General features: G+C 35.8%; 1 protein-coding gene across 2 annotated transcripts in view; it reads left to right on the forward strand.

Annotated features, from left to right (window-relative positions):
- The first annotated feature begins 4530 nt into the window (after positions 1-4530).
- EYA3 (EYA transcriptional coactivator and phosphatase 3) overlaps positions 4531-20016 on the forward strand; it is an 85882-nt gene continuing 70396 nt past the window's right edge. For both annotated transcript variants that reach the window (XM_010947969.3, XM_010947972.3), the window contains exon 1: positions 4531-4688. The gene's annotated coding sequence lies outside the window, so the exon portion shown is untranslated. The remainder of the gene's footprint in view (positions 4689-20016) is intronic.

A 20016-nucleotide genomic window follows, 5' to 3' on the forward strand; every position in this document is an offset into this window, starting at 1 on the left:
ATCATCCATCTGAGGCTGCCCAAATTCCTGCCTCAAAACTTGTGAGATATAATATAGTGGTTCTTTTAAACCACCAAGTGTTGGGCTAGTTTGATCCATAGAAATAGATAACCAGAATGCACTTCAAGTGTGATCTTAGTGAATAAAAATCTGCCTGCAGTAAGGATGCAGAAAATGTTCCATGTATATCTCATGTAGATTTCCAGGGTTATAGTTTTAATCCTGTATGGTGAGGTGTCCTGAAAGACCTGAGTTTTGTTCAAGAATCATTCTCTAGAGCAACAGATCTTGGATGTTGCCAAATGATACTGATTTGTTGAGGGGGCTGGAATAAAAACAGTATCAGTAACCATGTGGAAAAGATGTCTGTTAAAGTGAAAATAATACATTTAGGAGACTGGAAATGCTTTGTGCTAAAGATAGCGATGGTTACTGCATATCCTGAAAGTGTAAATTTGGCCAAAACTGTGAAAAAAACCTATAATAATCTCTATGCAGGGCCAATTAGGCATAAAGTGACCCACATATTTATTACAGCAATGACTAGATTGCTACGAGCTCTTTTTCAAAATTAATTAATTATTGTGGTTAAAACATATCACAAAATTTACCATCTTAACCATTTTTAAGTGCACAGCTCAGTGTACATTTAACAGTAGTGTTAAGTATATTGACATTGTTGTGGAACAGAACACCTAAATCTTACCTTATAGAATTGAAAGTCTATACTCATTAAACAATTCCTCTTTGTTCCCTCCCTCCAGTCACTGATATATTTATGAATTTGACTTATGAATTCTGATAGATACCTCAGATAAGTGAAATTATATAGTATTTGTCTTTTTATGACTGGCTTATTTCACTTGGCATAATGTACTCAAGGTTCATCCATATTGTAGCATGTGACGAGATTTCCTTCCTTTTTAAGGCTGCATAGTATTCTAATGTATGTGTATACAATATTTTGTTTATCCATTCATCTGTCAATGGATATTGGTGGTGCTTCCACCTCTTGGCTATTGTGAATAGTGCTACTATAAACATGGCTGTGCAAATATCACTTTGAAACTCTGTTTTCAATTCTCTTGGCTATATACTGAGAAATGGGATTTCTGGATCATATGGTAGTTTTATCTTTAGTTTTTTGAGGCACGGTCATACTGTTTTCCCTAGCAGCTGAATCATTTTACAATTCCACCAACTATAGGTTGCTTTTAGAGGTGCAACTGTCATATCTATAATAAGATATTGCCTTAAGTACAATGGAGAGATCAACAGAAACAAAACCCAGGTCATTATCCTTCAGATACATCAATCAGGAGAGTTTAAGCTGATCACTATTTCAAGACAGTGATCATACATTCACTATGTCTTTTTAAATGAAATATGTAATTTAGAAACCTTATTTTTAGACAGTTTTAGTGTAATTGGGCTTGTGTTTTGATTTACATTTTGACTTTTGTTTAGAAAGACTTAGCTATAATATTTTAGGACTATTTTAATAACTTTTCTCTTGTGTTAAAATTTGGATGCATTATAAATCAATAAAAAATGTTAAAAAATTGAATGCAATGTTTCAAATCTATAAAAAAAATATAAAAATATCTGAGTAGTTACAGCTCAGCTTCAGTAAAACCATAGTTTGGGCTTATTTCTTTAGATCTGTCCCCAAGAGTAGTGCAGTAGGGCAGGAAAAAAAAAAACTCCAACAAACATTTCCACTCCTAATGACCATGACAGCAGCAAGCAAGAATGTTTGAAATCAGAGAAAAGAAACCAGTAAGTAAATGAATTCATACTTGCTCTTCCTGTAGTTTGAAAGGAATCATGGGCTGTGAAGTCTTGCAGACCTGGATTCAAGCCCTGGGTTCAAGTTGCTTAACTTATCCCTGCCTCAGTTTTCTCATCTGTATAATGGGGATAATCATAATACTTCCCCAAGATTGCTGAGAGGATTAAAAGAGAAATAAGAGCACTTCTATATCTACTAAGTACATAGTAAAGTGTCAAAAAATATCTGTAATTACTTTTTTGGTTTATTGGGCACCTCCTATATGCCAATCACCCTTCTAGTGCTGAGACTTCAGGTGCGAACAAGAGAGATAAAGACCTGATTGGGGCTTACTTCCAATGACAGACAATAAATAAACACGGTAATTTCAGATAGCAATAGGGACCATAGAGAAAAGGTAAGCTATGAGAAGGGAATGCAGGAGCTACTTTAGTCATGGGAGGCCTGTATGAAACCTTCAGAGGTGAAATTTAACTGAGATTAGCAAAAGGAACTATTCATTGGAAGCTATGGAGAAAAGTGTTTGAGAGAGCAAGAACAGTATGTGCTTAGACCATGAGACAAGAAAGCTTTGTTTGTATAAGAAGCAGAGAGAAGAATAGGATGGCTCTATCTGAGGATAAGGGAGGCTGGAAATGACATCTGAGAGTAAGGAAGGGCAGGCCAAGAAGGGCCTTGCAGCCCATAGAAAAGAGCTTGGGCTTTATTCTTAAGGGATTGTAAAGAAATTGGAGGGTTTTTATTGCTATTAGGTACAGTACTCTTTGCTTGGGGGAGAAATTTGTGTGCTTTCTTGCAGCTGTGTTTTAGAATAATGTGCATGTATATGCTTTAGGAGTAACTTTTCTGGGAATACCACTTTGGTTACTCATGGGCTCCCCCTGGTGGTTTTGGTGGCTAAACATACATGGTTTTTGATGAGCAATAGCCAAGCAAATAAGCCATTGACCCCAAGGCAAATGAACAATTGATCCTTTTAGTCAACAAACATTAATTGAGTGCCCTCAGTGTGACAGGCTCTGTTCTACTGCTGAAATGCATCTGTGAACAAAACAGACAAACATCCATGCCCTCATGGAGCTCACATTCTGGTGTGTGTGCGTGCGCGTGCGCGTGCCCTGTCAAGAGGGAGGGAGAGATGTTAAATCAAGTTCACTTGCAAATTTTTGGGTGGGATAAATGTTATTATAAAAAAAAATTAAGTGAGGGAACTGGGCTGGAAAGTGCAGGGAGGGTTATAGTGCTTCAACTTTACATGTAGTGTCCGGAAAGCTCTCATTAATAGGGTGACATTTGAACAAAGATGTAAACGAAGCAACAGGGTGAATGATGCAGTTATCTGGAGGAAGATCATTGCAGAGGAATCATCAAGTACAAAGACCCGGAGTCTATGCACAGTTTAGAGAAGATTAGCAAAGAGGCAATGTGACTTGAAAGGAGGGATAATGGAGAGAGTAGATGAGGTTATTTGTATTGGAAGGTATCAAATCTGAGAGTCCTCTAGGCTTATGTAAGGATTTTGGTTTTCACTTGAAATAGGAATCCATTTGAGAAGGAACCTGATCTGATTAAGGTTTTAACAGGAGCCCACTGCTGCTGTGTTACTAGATCGTGGAAGGGCAAGGGTATAAAAAGAGCAAATGGTCACACATTGACTGTGGCTTGTATTAGTAGAGGCAATAAGTTATCTGGAAAGATTCTGAAGGCAGATCCTGCAGAATTTACTGATGAATTAGATGTGGGGTGTGAGAAAGAGGAGTCAAGAATCTAAGTAAATGATATTACTTAGTAAATTGTTGCCATAGGAAGAGCTGATCAGAGATGGTACAGCCAAAAAAAGAAGGGAAGAAAATACTTTAGAGGTGTATCAGTTAATTAATAGTGTTTAATTTTTCTGGATTTTCTGTCTTTTGTGAAATTAAAAAAAATTTTAATTTGTGATTTCTCATTCTAAAGATTCATTTTAAAAAATATTTTACTGATTTATTATTATATTATCTAATCATTTTATTTTGGCGGGAGGAGTAGGTAATTTGGTTTATTTTTAGAGGAGGTACAGGGGATTGAACCCAGGGCCTCGGGCATGCTAGGTTTGCGCTCTACCACTGAGGTATACCCTCCCTGCTAGAGATTTGTTTTTATACCTAACATTGTATTTGTTTTATGGATTTCCTTAAAGAGAGCCCCCAAATTGAATAAACTTCAGGCCCCCATGAAACCTGAATTCAACCCTGCTCCTTGCCCATATGGGGGTAGAAACTTAATGAAGCATTTAAAAATTATGTTTCTGATTAAAATTATATAAAATAATGTGCATGAAATAGAAGTTAAGCTCAACACAATATTAGGAATAAACTAATATTGGGGATTAAAAACATCACCTTGGGCTAGCCTCCCCTCAAAGTGCCTTCCAAAACTTCCCATTCTTTCTCTCACAATTTTTCTAAATCTACCAAATACATCCAACATTTCATGTTCTCTCTAGGGAGATAGGGATTCCATGCATTTTAAAAAGATCTTGAAAAATGAGTGTTGAGATGGCTTTTTTGTTTGTCTGTTTGTAACCAGGGTTGCTTGTGCCTCAGTGGTACCAAGACCCGGGGACAGCAAGAACCAGCCCAGTCGCACCAAGCACCACCGAGTTGCCGAGCGGGGCGTAACCAGGGGCGGGGCTCCCGGGGGCGGTGGAGTAGGCGGGGTCTAGGCCTGACACATGCGCCGCGAGGCTTCTGGCGGAACGAGGTGTGGATGGTGTGATGACCCTGGCCGCCGACTTCCGGTTCCTAGGGATGCGCATCCGGGTTACGCTAACGCCGCCGTTTCCTCCACCCGCCTGATTCTGCTGTGGGTCTGGACTGGCCCCCATGTCCTGCCCTGGGGCCTCTGTAGCCTTTGGGTGAGTCTCCGTCGCGGACATGGTCTGAGTGCAGCCGGTCGAGTACAGCCTGTAGAGGGACAGGTCAAGAGTTCTGTCCCCGTCCCTGCGGGTGGGGGTTCTCTTTGCCTGTCCCTTGTCCCTGCAGTACTTCCTGAGCTCACCTCATTTCTTTCCCCTACACCGGCTGAGTCTGTCTCGTCGCCGCTCACCTCTCGCCTCACTGTTTTTCCTTAACCTTATCTGCCCCTAAAAAGCCCTGGTTTCTTGCCTTTCGCCTTAGCGCTTTCTTAAGCCACTGCCTCTCTGTTTTGCTCCTGCTCTCACTTCCCCGACCCCTGATCCCGGGATCTCGCTTTTACCCACCAGGACGGCCCACCTCCTCGTGCTCACGCTGCTGCACTACGAAACAGCCTGTCTCTCTTTCTTGGGTCCGAGGTCCTGATCCCCTAGCTTTCCTCGCCTTTGACCCCTAACACCTCCCAGGACGAGTAGGTGGCATTTGCGCCTCCCCTGGGGTTCTCCCGCCTTTTCTTAGCTAAAGGAGGCTTTTGCCTAAGCCCCAGTCTGGGCAGATTTACGCCCAGGGGGATGTTTTCCTTAAAGCGCTGGGTTAGACTGAACTCTGGTAACTTCCGTAGTTAGGGAACAACAAAGGCGTTCCCAGTTCTTCGCTGGAGCACAGTTTGGGGGCCTTTCTCTAAAGCAGGCTAACAGGTGGCAGGCACACGGAACTGCTAGCAATTGGGCTTGTGTAATCTTGTTAATTGACAGGCCATGAGGACGTCCTGTCATTTTTGTGTTCTCTATCCCAAGAGAATGGATATGCACAGCTGGGGCAAAAATGCGGATGTTCTGGGACGATCAGCTCTGTTTTCTGCATGGGATAGTTGCTATGACAGAGGGCAGAGTTTCTTGGGAGTTTATTAGCCCCAGATATATAAGCTTATTGACAAAAATTTTAGTATGCTGTTAAACTGAAACGTTTTCTGCTAAAGAGTTTACTGTAGTAATTTCAAAGTGTATTTTCTTTAGTTGAACTCAGCGTGCGTGTGTATTTTTAACCTTGCTTCTTATATATTGTTTCTTCGTTTTTACTGTATTGACAGGGCTTCTATTTCTCTTCCTGTTTCTCCATAAACCAGACATTGGAGCACTTTATTACTTAACATATTCTTCTGACTTTTTTTTTCTTTATTGTTTTCACCTTAGTCTTAAAGCTTTTTTTTTTCTCATTTTGAAGCTTTAATTTCTCTGTAGGCTTTTAATCATCTCGAAAGTGAGGGGTTGATTTTAATAATGGTTAATGTCTTGTTTCTCAAATTTTGTGATCTGAGGTATATTTAGAGGCACAGAGTTAGATAACTTTTATTTTTGTCTTTCTAATGTTTTTGGTGTATGTCTAGCATTTGATTGCAGATGTTTTTGTGTGATCGGTTTCTGTAATCGTGAATTGTGTTCTAAAATTTAGTACTTCAGTGAACAGAATAAATACAACTTTTAGCATCTGCTTTTTGTTTGATTGCTGAGTTATAGAAAAGTCTTTCCCATTATGTATTATATGTGAGCATAGCATAGACCTTGGCTTATTCCATAATTGGGCTGATCCCTTCAGCTATTTTTAGCAAAGGACTTTGGAGCTTGGCCATATTAGTCCTAGAAGCCACAAAGAATGACCCTTCTGGTTGGCTTTCAGGACTTACCTAACTGGTGAGGGAAGCGCTTTTGTACCTCCTGGCTCCTGTTCAACCTGGCCTTAACATCCTTAAAAACTAACCCCATCCCATCCTTAAAAATGAACCCCAATGAGTATGAGCTCACACTCTAACTACTTCTTACCTCCAAGTTGGTGGATCTTTTTTTTAAAGTCATGGAAACTGTAGATAGACCTATATTTGGATTGATGGAAGGCCCTCTTTCAACCTTTTTAATTTCTGAACTTTTTAAAAATTAAAGTTCTTAGGAGTGTTTATTAAAGTATAGTTGAGTTACAGTGTTGTTTATTTCCAAATTTTTTATTTCTTAAGCATGTCTAAGTCTAGAACCTAGATTGATTTCTGTAGTTTGCAGCTGAAGAGAACCGTAGCTTTCAATCTTACACTTTCATTTTACAAAATATGGAAATCAGGATTTAAAGAATTGGTGGTGATTTTTCCAAGGTCATTTTTCACAAATAGAGAAGTTCTGTATGTACACTTAGGGAAATGGATTTTAGTTCTTTCAAAGCTGTAGGCTGGAGAGCACAATATACTATTTAGTGGTTCATTTCAATAAGTTTATGTCATAGGAATGAAAATTTTAGGATAAGAAATTTGTGACAGATTTTAAAAATCAGGGCTGAAGTCATTTTGCCTTCAAGGGGGACTCCAGAAAGAAACTATGTTGTACAGAAGTAGAAGTTGAAAAGTCTTAGGGAGTCTCTTTCTTTTTTTCTAAAACCACTTTCATCTATTATGATAGAAATTCCACATAAAAGCCCTTACGTGGACGAACTTCCTATAGTCTCATTAAAGCAGTTGTGTTCATGGTTCTGTTCTTTGTACAGAACACTGATAGACTTTCTAATTACTGAGAAGCCACACCTCTTACCAAGCTGCCAAACAAACCAACAAAAAAACTCAGGAGAGGAAGCACTGTTGGTTTTCTGTAGGAGTTTCAGCTTTAGTTTGGTGAGGTCTTAGTTTGTAACCCTGAGGGCTCAATTTAAAGTACATTTCTGCATATTAGTTTCATACCAGGTTTTTTATTTTGTTTTGATTTGATTTTTTCATTAGTTTTTGTCATTTTACTTGATACTGTACTTTGTTTTACATGGTTTAGTTTCTATCCTTGGACACTAAGATATGTTTTAAGGAAAATTCAGTTTTAAAAATTCAAAAGTTTTACACCTTCACCGTGTCCTTGCCATTTGTACCTTGTGGTACGATGGGTTTTGTGATCTGCCTAAGCCACAAGATGACTTCTTTCTTCATTTGTTTTGCTCACAGACAAAAGGCATATAGGACATCTCTTTTGGTAGTTGTTCGTCTGAAAGATTTTTGTGTTCTGCATATAACAATGGGATACTTTAACGTATGCGTGATTTATTGGAGAAAGAATAGTTCAAAATAGTTCAACATAGAATAGTTAACATAGAAATAGTTCAAAATGTATTTAAGAGTATTAGGAGTAGTTTATTTTTCCCATGCATTCATTTAACTGGTTTATACCAAGGGGTTGAATTGTTATATTTAAAGTAAAGTGGACTTTCTATATGTTGATTAACTTAAAATACAGGTGTATGTTTTTGTACATAATATATGGTTTAAGCTATAAACTGCCTTACTGATATGTTTTATTGGCAGAAAACAAAACAGTGGAATAAGCAGCCACATCATCATCTTGATAATTTTACTTGATCCCATCAACCTAAGTCCTAGGGTATCTAATTATTAAATGTAGAAATAATTAGGGCATTTTCTCTGTTACTTATAGTATATTTTAAAAGATACTTGGAATACGGGCTTCACACAGTTTATTTTTGCTATTTTTCCCTTTTAAATATATAGTAATACTCTTCAGAAAAAGAAATGTGTAAATAGTGCTGACTTATTGTAAGTAAGTTAACAGATCAGCCCAAGGCAGTCAGTGCTTAATAATCTTTAAAGATCTTGCTACAGATTGTGTTGGATGCACTTCATCTTATTAGCTGGGTTAATAGTTGTACTAATTAATTTGTTTTTATTCACCCTAGAAAATAATTAGCAATAATCTTTGTAATACGTTTCTTTCAGCAAATTTCTTTTTGATACCTACTTTGTACAATCATAATAATACATGTACAGACATTCATGTGAACTAGGTGACATTATACAGGGCTGATATTTACACCTAAATTTTTAATTTGATTTTATTTGTGCATATTAAGACTTAACCTGCATCATCATGGTATAAGAAAAAAATACAACATAATTAGAATTAAAATAAGCTGTAATCCTAAGAAAGTGTCACTTCTTATCAGTACAATGGTAAATGAATTTTGAAACTAGATTTTATGATTTTTCTTTTGTTTTCAAAACACTTAGAAATTTCCTATCATTATTTGATAGTCTGTATCACAGCTTAATTAATATAAAGTCATGTTCTTTGTTTTTAGGTACAATTAGATAATTTTCATTTGGGAAACTTTTTCATAGGTGAACTGTAAAAATCTGTAGTGGTAAACAGTAATTTTTAAAAAGCACATTTTACATAGTATTTACTCATGCCTGGAATTACCCTGAGTGGTTTACATACAGTATTAACTCACTAATCCTTACAACCATATGAAATAAGTACTATTCTTACCTCCATTTAAAACTGAGGAAACTAAGGCACAGAAGTTACATAATTTGCCCAGAGTAACACAGCTAGTTAGCAGGAGAGCTGGATTTGAACTTAGTCTTTTTGGCTCCCAAGTCCATGACCTGTTTGTACAAAGTTCTACTAGTTTAGTGATTTCTTTCATTATAGGTTAAAAATCCAATTTCTCTGAAACACAAAGTAACTGCTTTTGGTCGGGAACCTTAGGGGGGAGGTGTTTACCTGGCCTTTTAATAAATGCTGGCATAAGGCAAATTGCAAACCCTTTACTGTCTAGGTTTCTTAGATAGCAAAAACCATACATTAAGAAAGCTTAACAGGGCCATATCCTTACCTCTTTAAAAAAAGATCATATGAAAGTTCATTACTTTTGATGTATTTGGAGAAAAGGCAATATGCTTAATAAAATGCATTATATATTGCTAAAATGTTTACCCCTCGACATTAATTTTTTTCCTTTTCTTTGATCTGCATAATAGTACCTAAGTTTATGAAATAGTCTTAAACTCTGAAATCTTACTATCCCCAATATGAATTTATCAACTTTGAAATATAAAACAGAAGACTAAAACTGAAATTTCTGACTTACCTCTAATCTCATTTCCAAATTTGGAAGTTTGTGCAAAATTAAATGCATCCATCTCTTCAGGACTACCATGTTTACAGTAATATATTTAAATTAGTGTTTTTATTTTTACTTTTGAAAAGAGGAGGTGTGCTTTCATAAACCAATTCCTTTTAAATTAAAAATGCTATTAGTCATTTAGAGTATTATTAATCATATTAATATTACTATTTTGTACTTTTATTATTTCCAAATAAAAAATTTTGTTGCATCTCTAAAGGAAGGAGATGGTTTTATGTTAGTTGAGGTGCAGTTTAATTCAAGAGTCTTGGACTTAGATTTGATGAGAAGTTATTTTTCTGAGTATTTTGAAAACAGTTGTGAATCATGGAATCTGGTTAACAGGAAAAACTACAATTATTTCTGGTAAGAAGTGACACTGGTAAGGAATTCTACTTATTTTACTTCTTATATATTAACATTCCCCTTATTAATTCAGACATAATAATTAGACTATTTTTATAGTAGCTTTTGTCTTGAGTTTTTAAATTTTTGTCAGGAAAGTATTGTTATTGAACTGAAGTGTAAGCTTTGCTATGATGATTTACTTGGTATTTAGAATGTTCTTTACTTAGATTTAAACATTTGATTTTTCTTTCAAAAGCAACACTCTTTTATTTGTGGGTTTGATAATCAGTTTATTTTCTAAAATTTGAATAGTTTACACTCACCTGAAATTTAATAACGTAGCAATCACCGAATTTAGGAACATTGGTAGTTTGTTGCTATCAGCACTGTTACTATGGGAATAAATTAAAATGATTAGCTCTTAGGTGGAATTGAACTTTATTCTTTAGTTTCCATAGTAGTTGAAAAAGATTTAGGTCAGATTCACCTGTTGGTCCTCCTTTTTTCAAAATAAGAGGGTGTTTTAATTTAGCACAATGATGTTAATTTTTTCCGACTAGGCTGATGATATTAATATGATAATCTTTCTCTTTACCAACAGGATGCTCTGAAATATGTGTATGATTTTTTCTTAGAATATTTCAGAATTTAGGGATTATTTTAGGATTAAAAAATAGTACATACGTATCTTATTAAAAAAACATATACTAGTAATCAGTGTGTTATTCCTTCACTGAATTTTTCAAATCTGTTTTTCCCTTCCACCAGTTCTTACTTGCTATAGGTTAGAAAACAGTGATTATATAACACTGATGAATACGTGTTCTTGAGAGTGAGTACTAGAGATTTTACAGAGAATAGACCATCTGTCATTGGTGTGGCATTTAATAGCTAGATGAACTGAAAATCTTTGCTTTATCTCATTTCTATGAATCTTCTGTTAGTATATATTTAGTGTCAATACCTCTCATTCTGTGAAATTGTTGTTTATTTGGAATAATTTTTTTAAACTATTGATTTTTACCCCAGTGGTTTCCTTTTTCTTTTTTCTTCATTTTCAGAGGCTTGCCTTTAAAAAACTATAATTTAGAGAACCACTAAATCTCTGAATGTTGTTTCATATGTAACTTGAGTGGATATTTTCCTCTCTTTTAACTGGCTAGTTCTTTAAAAAAAATTTTCTGGTAAAATGGCATTCAAATTTTTTTTTTATCACAACCCACTATGAGATGCATTTTTCATTGTTACCCAGTACTTATACACATATGTGTACATATTAATATTGAAACAAGTTTTGTGAAACAATATTTGTCTTTACTATTCATGATGCATTGTAATATTTTTTGTCCTATTTTGTTTTATTGCATTTCATTCAGAATAAACTGTTGTTGATTTCCACTATTAATGTGTTGTACCTGCAGTTTGAAAAATTCTAGTGACTGCTAGATTTTTTCCAATATGGTCCTTTTGGAATTGTTTGGGTTTGTTAGTTTTTTTCCTCTGAGATGTATCTTGATTCTTTTAAGCTTTTAACCTAAATAATTGTGCAGAACAGGTGAGAGAGGGGGACCCTGTTGCCCTGATTATTGTTGCTGTCACCTTTTTTCTTTACTGTCTCTAGGTACATCATTTAAAAACTATAATAAATAATACAAAATCATGTGGTTAAAAATGCTTGGTCATATATAGAGCTTCTGTCGTTAGAATCCTTTGCCAGTTTCCACCTAACAGTCAAAGTTTAGTTTGATTAAGTTGCTGTTCACAAACTTTGCTTCTGCTCTTGGCAACTAGTCAAGAGGTTACAAGGCTACTTTATTCTACTTTTTTCTGGCCCTAATCCAGTCTTTGTAGACCAAGAAAAGAGAACCAAGGAGTGAAGCAGTTTGCTCCTGTGTATATGGTCAGGTGAAAGTGACACGACTAGAGAGTCGTTAGTTTGTTACAGTGGGCTGTATTTATATTATCCCGATTCACTTCCGGTAATCACAAAGGAAAGACGATCATAGAGATACCAGTAGTTCCTGGCATATCACAGCTATTAGAGTGAGGCAGGGTCAGCAGGCATATGCTACTATTTTTACCACTACCACCTCTTAACACGAAATGACCACTTACTATGTGTCAGGCACTATTTAAAGCATTTCACTTGTATTAATTCATATTTACTTGGGAAGCCTTGGAGAAGAATGAGAATGAGAAAGGATAAAGAAAAAAAACTTGCCTTCTTAGTATCTTCTCATTACCTGGCTTGTGAGTTCTGGCTATTGGTGACTGTAGCATGGCATAGCATACATTTTTAGCTTGGTCAGCTTTTAAAAATCATCAGTCCTGTCTATGACGTTCTGTACTGTGGCGTGTAGCTGTGGTTTGAGACCTCAGGCTTTGAAGCTAGGCTGCCTGGGCTTAAATTCTCGGTTGGTAAGTTTATAACCTTGGGCAACTTACTCTCTGTACTTTAGTTTTCTCATCTGTAAAATGGTAATAATAATAAATAGTACCTATCTTTTAGGCTTATTGAGAGGATTAAGAGTTGATATATGTAAAGTGCTTAGAACGGTGCCTGATGCATAAGAAGCATTCCATAAATGTTAACTATTAATAACTCACAACTGACAGTTGAATCTCCTAAAGGTATTTGTGACCATGATGACTTCTGCATATTTGCTAAATAATAAGAAGTGATTGACATTCAATGTTTTATTGCCCAGGAATTTGAAAATAGCTTTCCTTGAGGATTTGGAGGGAAAGCTCTTATGTAGATATTTGGAATCAAAGCCAGTGACAAAGGGTGTCAGAACTACAACTTGTTTAAACTTACATAGGGGTCTCTTGTTATTTGGACTTGACCCTTAATAACTTTAATAGTTTACACTTTGAAAAACTAAGAGGAGCTAGTTAGTGAATTGACTTTCACTTAAGACCAGATTTCTTTCCTGAGTCTGTTTGTCTTGTGCCTGAAATATTTATTTATTTTACTTTTCCTTAATAAACAATTATATCATGCTTACTATGTGCCAGGCAGTATTCTAAGAGCTTTACATATGTTAACTCATTTAAACCTATGAGAAGCTTATGAGAAAGACACTATTATTATTTTCCCCATTTTTTGATGAAGTAAATGAGGCCCAGAAAAAAGTTAAATAATTCGTCGTAAGCTCCCACACCATTCATCAGTGTTAGAAGTGGGATTTGAACCTAAGTAGTCAGACTCCAGCGTTAATGCTCCAGGCTTGCCACACCTGCCTCTTACAGAGATGAGTTATGTTGAAAAGGGTAAAATAACAAGTGTTAAAACATACTTCAAAAAAAAAAACAAACAAACTTACTTCACTGTTCTTCCCTTTCTGTACCAGAATGACGGCACTGAAATTATGGATGATGGTGTTTGGGCTAATGGATTTTTGAAAGAGTAAATAAATTTGGAGAAATAAAACATTAATAAAAGAACTGAACCTAGATTTTAAAGTTCTTCTGACAGCTAAAGACATACATTTCAAGACTTCATTCTCTTAATATAGTGTATAGTAAATTTTGCCTGGCTGTTAGAGAGTGGACTGATAGATGTCATATATAGATATAAAATGCTATATAGAATTTTGACTTTAGAAAATAGAATAGGGTATAATTTTTTCTATGTAACTGGAAGCAACACATTTATAGAATATTCATGTTGGAGTAAACCATGTGTCAGGCCATAGCACCTACAGAAAAAAAATGTGATTCTCTTATAAATGTTGACTTCAGATTAAAGGAGGATGGAGATAAGTTTTGGAGACCGAGAGTTCTGTGGAGCCTGAGTCTCTATGCATTAAAGAAACTCTTGTGCTTTGTGACTGATGAGTTTCTAAAACCTGAAGAGAGGTCCAGAGAGGGCTTGGAAAGAATGTAGTGGAAGACTGTTGGATTATTACTAAACTCTCTGTGGCATGTCTAATTCAGATTAACTCATTCCTTCTCAATACTTTTTAATGTGGTTTTGAAATTTTTCCTGTGGAACATATCCCAGTTTTATTGGAAGCTTGTGGGGAAAAGCTTGTGTTAATTTTTCTTAAAGATTGTTTTATAGACAAATTCAAAAGATGATTTTCCAAGAAGTAATATTAGAAATTGTAAAAACAATTCTTCTATTCCTGATAAAATATTTTTCCTATTAAGAACTTGGTGCAGCCTAAATGTATTTTTAAAAAATTCATTCTCAATAAGTTCTTGATAGTATTCTGTTTAGTCTAAAGTTACTGTAAATATTCCTACAGCTGACAATACCGTGATATGTTGGTCAGTCATGCCTCCCAAATAAAGTAGCCATAAGAATTTACCAACTTTACCACAGTCAGTTGGCTGGGTTGTTTATTTATGGAGGGAGTTAACTAGCATGGTGATGGCTTTGTCTGTCTGCAGAAAGTCCATCAGGGAAGGTGTAGTTGTTTGCAGTTTTTCTGGCCACAGAAATGTGATTTGTGCTGATGCCTGAATTGTGAGAGCTAAGGCTCTCGTGGGGTTATTTTAAAGGGAGCCTTAAGGGAGGTGAGCTGAGTGTAGGTCTTCTGAATATGTGTGTCTACTTCAGCATGACTCTTAAGTAAAAAGGACTCTGAGTGGTTATGTTAGTAGGTAAGCTAGATAAGTAGTTACCTTTTTTAAAAGGTAGTTGATTGAGAAAGGTTGTCATCAGCTGATGAGACTTCAGTGAATTTTTAAAAGAGAGGAAACAGTGAAATTGGATTGATAGAGAAACTTTGAGAAGAAATCACAGCTGGAATTATATGTAGAAGGTTCAGAAATATATCAGACTCCAAGTAAACAAATATAAAGAACGGAAAGATACCTGGAGCAGTCATCAGTTTTCTGGCCCTTGCTCTTGAGCATCTGGTGTTTGTCGCCTGGATAAAGCCCAGAGAAATGCTTTCCAAACATATGCTTTTCCTAACATATGGCTTTCCTTATAGTCTCTTCTCCCCGTGGCATTTAGTGTGTATAAATCAAATCATGTCATTCTTTTGCTTGAAGCACTCATTACCTCCCCAAACTCTGTATTGTGTGTTACAAGGCTGTGTGTGATCTGGCCCTTGCCTTCTTCTCAGGCCTCATTTCCTAGCACTAATTTACTTGCTATCATTGGCCTTTTTGCTATTTCTCAAACACGCCAAGATGTTATCCTTCCAGTTTCTTTGCACTTGTTTCCTTCTGAAGGCCTTCCTTCACATCTTATAACTCTCTCCTTTTCATTATTCAAATCTTTGCTGAAATGTTACCACCTCGGAGAAATTATCACCCAATCTGAAATAAGTCCTCTGTAGTCAAGCTCAATTCTTTACTTTGTTTTATTTTCCAGAGTACTTTTTTACTCTGTGAAATTGTATTACCTTATGTATTTGCTTATCTTCTTATTAGGATATAAGCTCCTTGAGGCTGAGGACATGTTCATCACTCAATTCCCAGTATCTAAACTAGTGCCTGGCACATAGTAGACACTCAATAAGTATTTTGCAAATGAATAAGTGAATTTTGAGTTTAGAAGGAGAAGCAGGCACAGCCTGAAGTAACTATAGACTTCCACAACAAAAGCAGAGGAAACAAGCAAAGTGAATAGCTAACTCCAGTGTTTCTCCCCAGGACAAAGCTATGATAGTTGCTCTCTAAAGTGAGAGTCCTGGCATAGGAGACCAGATTACTCTCTAATATTATGTGGTGTTCAGAAGAGACAGATTCACATCCAGAAAGCAAGTTACCTGAAGACATGGCCTAACTGTGTGTTTCACCCCTCTTCCGTAGTCACTAGAAGTGAATGTGTATAACTGGATCCTGCATATGGCAGCTGATGAACAAAGATTCTCATCCACTCTGAGGAAAAACTGTTTAGTGCGAAATTCCCAACTACAAATAAGAACTAATACTTTAGGTTTATCAGCCATTTAAGGAAAATTAATACTGTGAGACATAGGAAATAAACCAACACTGAAGGAAATAGGGAATCGTATAAACTGAAGGAAATTTTAAAGATAAGCATTATTAGTAATGTCAGAGGAAATAAGAAATGTAAGTATTGAAATTTTTAAAATCAGAAAAATAGACTGAATAGCAAATTAGTAAGTATAAAGATTGAGCTGAAGGAGTTTCTCAGTTCAGATGCAGAGGATGTCAACAATAATGGCAGAGTAGGAACCTCTGAAAATTCTCCATAAAAGCAATGAGAATATTGGCAAAAATAGTCGGAATCAACCCTTTGAGAACTCTGACAAGTAACCACAGGCTTGCAGCAATCTGAACATTAATTCAAGAAAAGTGGCTGAATCTCAACAAAAACAGTGAACTTTGCAGTGTTTTAACTTGCATTGTTCCCATCCTCCTCTCTCCAGCTCCACAGTAGCTTTGAAACCCAGCAGCCCCAGTTATGGTGAAAACAAGCAGCCTAGAAGCCCCTGGAAGGGGCAGAACAAGATTGGAGCACCTTCAGAGCCCTATTCTCAAACAATTGTCATTATTTGACCTGTCTGGTTGCTCCTTGAAAGACTTCATCTACAAGACTGTATTTGACCTGACTGGGAGCTCACCGTATACAAACAGCCCTTTCCTCCTCAGGGTGTTCATTGAAAACAATTAGAGGCGATTATTGAACATATAAAATTCAGTTCTAGAAAACAGATTCAACACTACTTGAAAATAACATTCTACAACCCAAGGGTTTCATCTCTGAAATAAATGCATATATGGTTTTCAATATTAGAAAATTATTAATATACTGTATTAATTTATGAGAGAAAAACCATATGGTCATCTTTTTGAATGTCAGAAAAAGCGTTTGACCAAATTAATACCCATTCCTGACAAACATTCTCTGTATAATTAAAATTGATGAGTTCTTATTTAGCATAATTAAGAAAAAACTTATTTCAAACCAGAACCAGTACCATTCTTAGTAGTGGTGTGCTAGATGTATGCTTATTAATATGAGGAGCAAGAAAAGGAGGCGCAACAGTTAGCACTGTTACATAATATTATAGTGGAGGTGTAAGCCAGTATCATTAGGCAAGAAAAAATGAAGAGGTTAATGTAGGGAAAACAGGAACTATTTTTATTCAGAAGGGGAAAATATATACACGAAACTCAACAATCAACCATCTTACTATTCTCATAATTAGAAACAATAAGAGACTTTGGTAACATGGGAGTTTACAAAATTCTTGTGCTAATATCAACAGCGTTCCTATCTATAAAAAGTAACCTCTTTAGAGCATATATTGAAAAATATTATAAACAAAAAGATAAAATACCAACATAAATGTGACAGATCTACTAAGAGACATTTTTTAAAAAGCTTAATTGGAAATTCTGTACTATGCTCTTAGATAGGGGAAGTCAATATTGTAAACTTGTCATTTTCCCCTAAATTTGTTTATATATTTAATGCAATTTAAATTAAAATATTATTTTTTAAAAACTTCATACCATTACTCTGAAGGTCATTTGGAAAGCATGTACTTTGCTTTTAGTGATTAAATATGTGTATTGTCCTTTTTGAGTTACATTCAGAGGAGATTCCAGAATTTGAGGTTACTGACCTCTGTAGATTCAGTTCCTTTTTGACCAACCAGAAAATAATAGAAAGTGTCTGGAAAAATTGTTTCAATTAAGAGGCTTAATCAAGAAAAAGAATAAGTTTCTAAAATTTACTCTTCTTGGGTGGGGATATAGCTCAGCGGTAGATCACGAACTTGGTGTTCACGAGGTCCTGGACTCAATCCCCAGTGCCTCTGTTAACGGGAAAAGCAAAACAAAAACAACCTAAAAAAATAAAATAAAATTTACTCTTCTTGTTTACTTGTTTAAAGTTAACATTAACAGCTTTTATCGGTTAGATTAATCAAGCCTTTATATTTTTTATTCTATTTGATATATACATTTTAGTGTTTAGTTAAACAGCATTTTCAACACTGACATGAATTTTTGATGGACAGCAGCCAAAACACACTGTTATTATGATATCTTTCAGAATTTGATTTTAGCATCTGGCATATTCTACCCTGTATCCTGTTTTAGTGTTTTTCTTCTGGTTTCAGATAGTCTATGACTGTTTTGTGTTTGGAAAGAATTCTAGGGCTCTATTCAAGACATACAAAAAAGAAAGCCCAAAAGAAAGAAATACACGCCCCCCAACCTCCGAAAAGGCATTTGCTGAGTTAGAAGAATCACGTTTTTCTAATGAAAAAAAATTCTGATTATCCAGTGTCATTCTATAATCTGTTTGTCAATGTTTCTGATCCAGTGCTTTGCACAGTGTTACAAAATTTAAAATTAAATGTTTAGTAAATGCTTTTATGGAGAAGCATACTACTCTATAGATATCACAAAATAACTTCACGAAAGAAACACAAAATAGAAACTTTAAATCAATACGGAAGAATATGAGCTTTTATCTCAAGACAGTTTGCCTAAGATTGGTAATTAAGGTCAATTGGAAAGGAGGACTTGTGTATCTTTCAGGTTTAACTCTAGCAGTATTTTTTTTCCCCAAGCAAAAAAAAAATTATATATATGCTGATTTTAAGTGCTATCTTACAGATACTAATTCTTGAGTTTGTTCTCAACGCATTAGATGGATCAGTAAGATTTCTCAAGATCAGTGAAACATCTGGGACCACCAGTTTTACTGTTACCCTGGAAATTTCTTCCACTATAAATTTAGAGTTTGGCCCAGAGTGAAAGGAGGAGAATGCTAACTTTGTCGTTATGTTACAGTTCTGCTAGGCAAACTGTCCAATTATTTGGAAAGCTTTTTAGTGTTTTGTGTTTACCTTCTCCTTAATGCTTGGAAGCACTTTTGCAGCTGTATGTATAGTGATGTTCTGTTACCTTATTTATATACGTTTCTTCATTTCCTACCTTTGTTTTCAATTATGTATTTCATTCTGTGACCAGATGGCCAACAAACCCAAGCAGAAAGGTAATAGCAAAAATGAATGAGAAACAAAATAAACTTCTTTATTTGTGTTAATTTCCCATGGCTGCTGTAATAAATTGCCACAAACTTGGAGGCTTAAAACAACAGAGATTTATTCTCTCACAGTTCTGAAGGCCAGAAGTCTGAAATCAAGGTGTTGGTCGGGCTGCACTCCTTCCATAGGCTCTAGGGGTAATCCCTTCCTGGCCTCTTCCAGCTTCTAGTTGCCGCCAGCATTCTTTGGCCGTATCGCTCCAACCTCTGCCTCCATATTTATGTGCCTTCTCCTCAGTGTGTGTTACATTTCTCTCTGCCTTCATCTTGTAAGGATATTTGAGATGACATTTATGGCCTACCCAGATAATCCTGGATAATCTCCTCATCTCAAAATCCTTAATTACATCTGCAAAGACTTTTTTTTTTTTTCTCCAAATAAAGTAACATTCACGAGTTCTGGGAATTAGGATGTGGACCTGTCTTTGGCCAGAAATGTTTCATGATAACTGTGTGTTTGGGGCAGGGGATTTCTTACTCTCTCTCTCTCCTCCTCCCTCTCCCTTCCCCCTCCACTCCTCCCTTCCTTCTCCCATTCCTCCCTCCCTCCCTCCCTCCCTTTTTTTCTTTCTTTCTTAACTTAAAACTTCAGCCTATTAAGGGAGAGAAACCTAAGGGTTCCTAAGTCCTAACCTCGAAGTAAGTAATACCTATGCTGTGATCCCTTGTTATGTATGTGATAATGAAATTTGATTTAAAGTATATCATTTGTTGCTTTTGTTTGAAGGGAACTTTTCAGTTAACACAGACTTCAAAATGATGTTCCACAAGTCAGTTAACAAAACCTTGTAAAGAAAGTTGGGACTTAGGCATCCTTGGTTAGAAATGGGAAAAGTGAAGATTTGAATTTTTTGTGCCTCTAAATGTATTGAAGGTTCTTAACGAACTGGTTTTAAGTAAATGTTTAGAGGAATCAAAAGCCTAGAAATTGTGCTTGATTGAATAAGTATTTATTGATTGCTTGCTGTGTACTATCAGATATTATAAAGAAAGTAGTCTCTGCCATCGTGGAATTTAGGATCAAGATTCCACAGGAATTTTAG

This window comes from Camelus bactrianus, chromosome 13, assembly GCF_048773025.1.
Source record: "Camelus bactrianus isolate YW-2024 breed Bactrian camel chromosome 13, ASM4877302v1, whole genome shotgun sequence".
NCBI lineage: Eukaryota > Metazoa > Chordata > Mammalia > Artiodactyla > Camelidae > Camelus > Camelus bactrianus.